Source organism: Tyto alba, unplaced genomic scaffold, assembly GCF_018691265.1.
Source record: "Tyto alba isolate M040663 unplaced genomic scaffold, T.alba_DEE_v4.0 Super-Scaffold_10, whole genome shotgun sequence".
NCBI classification, from domain to species: Eukaryota; Metazoa; Chordata; class Aves; order Strigiformes; family Tytonidae; genus Tyto; species Tyto alba.
The window spans coordinates 26,766,770-26,775,006 of record NW_024881262.1 but is presented as its reverse complement, the minus strand read 5'-3'; the positions used below and the strand labels follow the sequence as shown (position 1 = coordinate 26,775,006).

General features: G+C 47.8%; 1 protein-coding gene across 1 annotated transcript in view; it reads left to right on the top strand.

Moving 5' to 3' along the window:
• The first annotated feature begins 901 nt into the window (after positions 1-901).
• The window catches only part of DGKD (diacylglycerol kinase delta), a 61,274-nt gene continuing 53,938 nt past the window's right edge, over positions 902-8,237 (top strand). The window contains exon 1 of the mRNA XM_032990584.2: positions 902-1,065. The gene's annotated coding sequence lies outside the window, so the exon portion shown is untranslated. The remainder of the gene's footprint in view (positions 1,066-8,237) is intronic.

The window sequence follows — 8,237 nt, the reverse complement described above, 5'->3', positions numbered from 1 at the left end:
GGCCAGGCTGGGCTTTTATTCTTCTGCCCTTCAGTCAGCAGATGCTGACCTCGGTCAGCAGAAAAGAGGTCTCTAGCTGGAACTGTTTGCCTTTTATCTTTCCTTTCTTCTGGTTCTGACATTAGGTTGATCTTTCACCAAGTCAGACCTGTAGCCTGCTATTTACAGCTGGGGGAGAGCGATCCAATTTCCTGACCCCGTGCCTTTGATGTGGTGGGACTCCATTCGTAGAAAGCCTGCCAGCTCCAGGAGAGGGATGCGCTCTGGTAGTGATAGCATCTCTGAAACTGCTGCTTCTGAACGCAGCATTTATCAAGCACCTGGCCTCTGTGCTTTAGGCATCTGCTGGCAGGGCTGGTTTGGTGACAAATGCTTTTCCCTCATTCCTCTTCGTGAAATCCCAGCTCCGTACTGTCCCGCAGCTGTTGTTACTGGGGTGTTAGAGAAACAAGGGCATCAGGGCCGAGTTGCCTCATGCTAACAGCGCCCATGAGGAGTGGGGGGGGGTGAGGAGTCGGGCAAGAGCCTTTCCGTCGTGAAAAATAAAGTGGTGGTTGGCAGCAGGACCAGGCTTTGTCAAGCCCCTGTAAGATGGAGCGGGTGTAAGTACCTTTTTTTGTGCAGGAGGTCGGTACCGCAGGTTTTGCCTAGGCAGGGGAGGATTTTACCCACTGTGTTTTAGTAAATCTAGTGGGACAGTTTTTGCCCGGCAGCGGGTCGTGGGGTGCTCGGGTGGGCGCCCGGGGGGCGGGGGGGGGTGGAGGGGCCCGTCCCGCCTCCGGCCCTGCGCCCTGGGGCGCGGCCGCCGCCAGGGGGCGCCGCGGCGGGCGGCTGCAGCGCGCGGCGGGCGGCGGGAGGGGGCGCCGGCCGCGCCGCCCCGCACCGTGCAGCATGGCGGCGGCAGCGGCGGCGGCGGCGGCGGGAGCCGCGCAGCCCCAGGCCGGGGCGGGCGCCGCCGCCAGCGCCGCGGCGGAAGAATCGTCGGACAGCGAGCCGGAGCAGGAGCCGGGCTCCCCGCAGAAACTCATCCGTAAAGTCTCTACGTCCGGGCAAATCCGGCAGAAGGTGCGTGCGGCGGGGCGGGGGCCGCGGGCAGGGCCTCGGGCTCCGGCGGCGCCGCGGCCGGCTCTGCCTCCGCGTCTCCCTCAGCGCCGCCGCCTCCCCCCTCCTGCCCGGCACGGCCTGCGCCGCCGCCGCCGCGGGGAGCGCCCGCCGGCGACCCCAGCCCGCCCCTCGGGGAGTTGCCAAAGATTTCCGCCCCCCCCCCCCTCCCCCCCCACCTCCTGAGGGAGCTGATGGCGCTTCCCCCACACACAAACCCCCGGTCCTCAGGGAGTTGTTGGCGACTCTGCCCCCCCACTGCCCCTCAGGGACCTGCCGGCGACCCTCCAAACGCCCCTCAGGGACTTGCCGGTGATCCCCAACCGCCTCCCCGTGACCTGCCGGTGATTCACCAAACTCGCCCCTCAGGGACTTGCTGGCGGCGCCCCCCCCTCAGCCGCCCCTCAGGGACTCGGCCATTTACGCGCTGCCCCTTCCCAACCGCCCCTCAGGGAGCTGCTAACAACACCCTTCCAGCAGCTTTTCACGGACTTGCAAACCCCTAAACACTCTTCAGGGATCCCCGTAACAAACTGTTTCCCAGGCGCCTGTCAACAGCTGTGCCCTAAATGCCCTTCAGGGTCTGCCAGCGACCTCTTCATTGCCCCTAGGGGGTCCTCGAATTGCCCCCAACCACCCAGTGGGTACCATCCCCGAACCCGCTCCCTGAAGCCACATAGGAACCTCCCCAGTTCACCCTCCCCAGTAGCCCAGTTTCTTGCACCTTCATCCCAGTGCCCAGGTTCAGACCTGCCAGGGGACTTCTAATGGTGATCAGCATGCTCAGGCTCAGCAGGACCTTGGCTTACCCCTTTCCTTCCTTGCACTCTCCCGCTGTAATATTTTCTTGGAGCCATGGAAGTCCCATTTGAGCTCTTGCCCCCCACTGTCTGATAGTTGACCCCCAAGGACATCCTGTCCCTCCCCACCCCCTGAATCTGCATCTCCTCTTTTTGCCCTGTACCAGAGTTGCCAGGGGGTCCCCCCTCACCTCCCTATGCCTTCCTGGAGGGCCCTTGCACAGCCCTGTCACACTGTGCCCTTCCCCATTATCATTTTCCTAACCCCCCTTCCGTGGCCCAGTTGGACATGCTGCAAGACACTGTTTCATATTCAGAGCTCTGTGCCCTGAAAGGTGCAGCCCTCACTGTTACCCCCTGCAGCCAGTGTGTGCCTCCCTCAACATCTTCCCATCCTTTTCATAGTTGCATCCCAGTTTTCCCCATCTTGTACTGTGCTATTTTTCCTTTCTGTAGCCTTATAGCACTGTTTAGCCTCCTGTCTTGTCAAACAGTGATCTTATGGCTAGCTGGTCTTTGTTCCCAGCTTTTTCTGCCCTTCTTTGCCTCCCTGATCAGGGAACAGTCTTTTCTACCCTGATTCCCTTGGCCCAGTCAGATTTTACCCCTCTGTGGCTCGTTCTGGAACAGTAACGCCATTTTTAGGGGCAGTAGCAGTATTCTGCAACTACAACTACAGCTGTAGTTCCTCTGTATTGTTACTGTAAGTGAAGATGCAAAGATTTCCTTCAGCCTTAGGCTAGGAACCACCCATAGGGAGTTGCCCTCTTCTGTACTATTTTTACTATAGCTGCATGATTTTTCTTTGTAGCCATTAAAGTCCCATATAACTCTGGGATAGTTGTGTGATATGTTTCTGCTCAGAAATACCGGGTTAGTTATTCTTCTGCCACCACCTTCCTGTTGTCTCTGAAGCATGGGCCAGCACAGTTGCTGCTGTGTGGATGCAGAAGGCTTGCTCAGTGCTGATCCTGCTAGCTTGGTGTCGCTTATCTTGTATTTGTAGTGAAGGAGAGTAAATGTCTCTGCATGATGCAGTGTCTGAAGCATATTCCTATTTTTTCTGCTGGCTAGTTTGCCCTGCTTTCAAACACATAATGTGTCATCATTCTGCTGTTCGTCATTGTTTTGCTACGTTGGTCCCAGTTCTGAAAACCCCCATGACAAAGTACAGTCATACGTGAGGGCTCACATCATTATGCGTGGCAGGGCTGCTTCCTCTGCAAAGTGCTGCTGACACTGTCACTCCGTGAGTTAAGGCGCTGAGGGTCTGGGCTGCGAGTGAGATGGTTCTTTCGGCCACCACAGGAAATGGTAAAGCCCTCAAAATGGGTTCGTGTTCAGTGTATCAAGCAGATCTCAGCCGTGCTGTAGCACCAGGTGACCTGATCCAGTCTGTTAATCTGCTGTGAAAAAAAGTCTTTTTGAGATCTTTTCTTGCACACAGGGTGTTGAATGTCAGAAAGTTGTCTTGCAGGAGATTGGATGAACCTTGTGATTTCTTAATACCACTTGTGGCAGAGGTCCCATGTGAGAAGGGAGGAAGGATGTTGTAGTCTGACTTTAATATCTAAATGGTGGTGTCTGTGATGAGAGCAAGGATAATGACTTTCTCGGGGCTAGAGTGAGAACTCCTGCTCACAGCAAGATGTTAGAGATGCTAAGGTAAAAATATGCAATGGATTTTACTTTTGTTTGAATATAGCAGAACACATCCCCATGTCTCTACTTAATCATTTGCCGTGTTTGACATCACTTCCTGCGTCAGCATGGCTGGGAAAAGCCTAAACCAGCCACTTGTACTACGCGAACATAAACACGTTAAGAATGAGGATTATAAACAGATACTGTCTACCACTATTAAGCCTCCTGTGTATTAATCTGCAGAAGACCTTCAGTGTTGAATTGTCCAAGTAAGTCCAGGTATTATGATATCAAGGATTGATTCGCTCTGTTGCTGATTGATGTCTCTTAGTTTTGTCATCATCTTTTCTGTACGCTGCTGCATGTATGCTTTTTCCTTGCCCTGTGGGCAAGGAGCAAAGACAACTTTGTGAGTAATCTTAGTTCTGATGAGACTTTGAGGAGCTTGCTTCCTCTGTAAAGGCAGACCGAATTCTGAATTTGTCTACTGAATAACAGAGCACAGACTGCTGTCAGCTGTAGAAGCTGTTGGACAGGTCCCTCAGAGTGACAGTAAGATGCAGGCAGACTTTCACTGTGCCCCGAGGATATAAATCTCTTCTAACCACATCTCTTGCTGTAGTTAGCTCAAGACCATGCCTGTAAGTACAGCTAAATCAGCATGGAAGCTTACTGTTACCGTAGCTTGGGTGCAAAGTCTGCTGTAGCCATGGAGTTCCTCAGAATTTACTTGTTAGTTACAGTCAGAAACACTTTGAAGGTACTGTTTTCCTTCCTCTGGTCCTGTCATCTGTTTTCCCAGGAATTGGTGTAAAATAAAGCTGCTTGCTTACAAGACCATAAAGCTACAGTGAGCTTGTTTCTGAGCCCACAGGTTGCCAAGTGCATTTGACTAAAATATGTTGGTGTGGTAATACTGTGGGACAAATAGAATTGTTTGGATGTATAGGTACTATGACTGTAATACGCAGTGTCTGAAGGCAAATCATAGCTAACATCTGTTTAGCTGAAAAATCTGTCCCATGTGAAGATACAGGGCAGGGGAAGGAAGAGTGGAAAGCTAAGTGTGTGGAAAGTGAAGTGCTATGTTTTAATGTACTTGCTTTTAGCTAGGAAGAGAAGAAGGTATAAGAGAAGTACATTTAGTACGCTCCTAATGATTATTATTCTGGGGAAAGAAGAAACTTAATAGGATCAGGTGTAGCTGGTAGTGTAACTGCTGTTGTCTCAGCTGGCAAAGAAGCAGAGGCTGCAGAGTGCTTGATCAGCCATTTTGAGACCCGTCAGACTTGTACCAGCATCAGGCTTCACAGTTCACTGCTTTTAGCCCCTCTCCTGGTCTCAGGCTGGCATTAGTGCAGCAAGAGAAACTGTTGGTCAACCAAGTATTTTTGAAAGGGTGGGAATTAGGAAAAAGATGAAATAGAGGGATGATGTGTGTGAGAAGAGGCAACAGCAGGAGCATCGCTGCCACCCTCTAAATGGTGTTGAGGACTCAGCTGGAATCAGCAGAAGTGGTAATGGCACCTCAGTTGTCACCTGGCATGGGTGAGGACACAGTAACATAAAAAGTGGTCCTGGGAGATAAGGGAGTGAAACAGGAGTACTGCACCTTTTATGGGCTCTGACAGTAAAGTGCACTTCTTGCTTTGCACTTGACCTTTCATTACAAACCTCAGAAGGCAGGAGAGTGATGAATAATCCATCTTCTCATTTCATTCACCAGTTAGGTGTGATTTCCAATGTGCCAGCTTTGGTATGTTGAGATTTCAGTTTGTTTACCAGACAGGATTTCAGCAACGTCCTTGAATGGCATCATGAGGACTTCTTGTTTAGATTAATCCAGTCTAAATTCTGTTTACTTTTATGAGAAATTTCTCCGTAATATTTTAGTTTTTATAACCATTTATCATTGCCTTGAACCTTTTTAGACAAGTTTGCAGTATATATTTCAACAGAGTTGCAAACAGAGCGAGCAACTCCCCGAACTTTCTGGGATATTGGAAGCTGTCTAACTCCAGTAGCAGAGATATGTCAGATTAATTTATACTATGAAAGTCAGGATAAATTAACTGGTACTAAGCTTTTTGCTGTGGTGGACAGACTTTGTTCAGTATCTGAACTAGCAAGTTTCCGATTTCTGTGCTGTGTAGCAGTCTGTGGTATAGATAACTTTTCACACTATGGGAGGTTCTGATTCTCTTTCTGATTAGTAGCTTTGAGGTCTAGGAGCCACCCTGAAGCATACAGCCAAGAAAAAACAGGAGGAAACAAAATGTTTCTCCTCGTTTTTGTGCAGGTTTCCAGAGCAGACTAAACTGAGTTCTAAAACATATGGTGTATGCAGTGTGAGCAACTGAAGAAAGCTCATTTTGTTTCTTCTTGTATTGCCTAATAGATAAAACGTCCTTTTTATAGGTAAAGAAATGTTATTTTTATTTCTGGAGGGCAAATGCTTTAAGGCTTTCTGAGATGAGATGAGAGTGAGGAAGTGGAGAAGTTTATTAATTGGATACAAGTATTAGAAGAAGTATTATGATGAGAAGCAATTAATTTCAGCAAAGAGACAATGTAAAAGAAATATGGAACAAATGAAGAGGGAATTTTCAGGTATTCAGCTTAATTCGCGTTCTATCTGTGGTACCTTCCACTAAAATGTCTTAAAATGTCTCTGGTTTTCTCATGCTACCTTCTCACAGGGTGTCTAAAAGAGGACATTTTAGGAACTTCACATGTTGTAAACTGTAGTGGCTCATGCTTTAGTCCAGGTAGAAACTGGGAACTCTTCACTTAAAAAGAGAGGTAATTGTTGCAGAAAAGAAGTTCTTGTGATTGAATTGAAAGTGAACATCTTGAGCACAGGTTTTAAGGACATGAATTTTCTTGGATTAACACCACAAACAGAGTATTTCCTTTTCTGAGCACTGAGGAAAAAGGTAGGATTTTAGGCCACGTTAACATGGCTGTACGAATGTTTCTGTCCCTTAACTCAATCTGGATTATGTTTTGCGTGCTCTTCAGACTCATCTGTTCTGACAAAACTTGGGAAGCCTCCCAGCACTGTTACCACTGGTGTACTGTAAGTTTTCTTCGCTGCTGGAGAGTTTTGGATGCTATGTGAAAGCAACAGCTGTTACTTCCTTTTTTTTAAAAAACAAAACAAAACAAAGCACAAAACCACACACACTTGTAGCTTTTCTCATTCCTTCTAACTATAGTTCAGGTTCCAGGAACTAAAGAGCTAACATTAAACTTTTGAATGTTTTGAGAACATCGATTTACTTAGACCACATTACTAAAAAGTACATTGCTAGGCTAGTAATTGTTCTCTCAGATAAAATTAGTCAAATAAAATGGGTATTAAAGGGTTTTTTTCTTTTTTAAAATAAAACAGGAAAATATTTAGAGTATTTCTCCCTACCCAAAACCTGTTGTTGCAAAAAAATCATTGATATTTTACTTTGGAGAAGTATTGGATTATGAATGAAAACTGTAAAATGTTTATCTCCAGATTACTTGATTAGAAAATCCAGTATACCATGTAAGACACTGCATAACTTTGCATTCTTTAATGACAAATCCAATGTGATTCTTTCTAAAATAGCCGATATACCTACATACTTAAGAAAAAGGAGAAGTGAGATAAAGAGAGGTTTTTGTATTCCCAATTTGTTCTAAAGCTGAAGAGCAGCATTGGACATTTCAGGGCAAAATACTGTCCAAGTGAAAAGCACCTTCTTCTTGGAATATGTTTTTTCAGGGTTTCAAATGCGCAAACCGTTATTTAAAGGAATTTTTATTAACTCTCCGCTTAAACCATTTGTTCCCTGCTTTTCCCCCACTATGTGGTTATCGCTTCTTGTTTCACAAAGAATTTATATGTCTCTTAGAGAAGATGCTTCTGTTTGGTTCTGCAGCCCCGCAGGACAGTTACCTGGGGACAGTTCGGGCAGGCCCATAGCTGAGGCAGCATCAGTGATCCCCACCAGCTGCCATCTTTCACGGTCCCTTCCCGCACGCTTTCCATAAAGCACTCCGGAGAGCAGTGAGCCTGCTGCGCGTGCCGGGTTCAGCAGTGCTTCAGTCCAGTGCTTCCATGGGGCCTGGTGCTTGCTGTCCGCAGTCCCCGGGCCGCACGTGGGCAGGAGAGCAGTTACACAGAGGAGGAGGTCCAGAGCCTGCTGCCCTCTTCGCCTCCAGAGCGGGGAAAAAGGTGGCTTGTCTGGCTAAGAGATTGCCACTGCAGAGTTAAGTAACTGGTTAGTACGTGATTGCTTCATTTGGGTTCAGAGGAAATCTTTTTATTTCCTCACAGTCTCATTGCTAAGTTGCAGAGTTTTACATCTGATACCTATTTTGATGTTGTGGTTTGCTTTTTTTGAAAAAGGAAACGCTGTCTTGATTACATTATGTTTGCATCAAGTACATTGTATTTGACTCTTGCAAGTTTTCATAAGTTTAGCCATATAATATTTTAGCGGGGAGAGGTGATACCACCTCAATTTCCTCTATGTGGAATTGAGATACATACTTCTTTATACATACTTCTTCATACTTTCATTGTCTCAAACGCACAAAAGCCCACAGGGCATCCCCAGGGGAGCTGGGAACCGAGGCATTGTGTTGCAAGCTCCAGGGTCATGTCTTGACCCATGGCGCAGCCGCTTTCACTGGTTTTTGAAAGACAGAAGT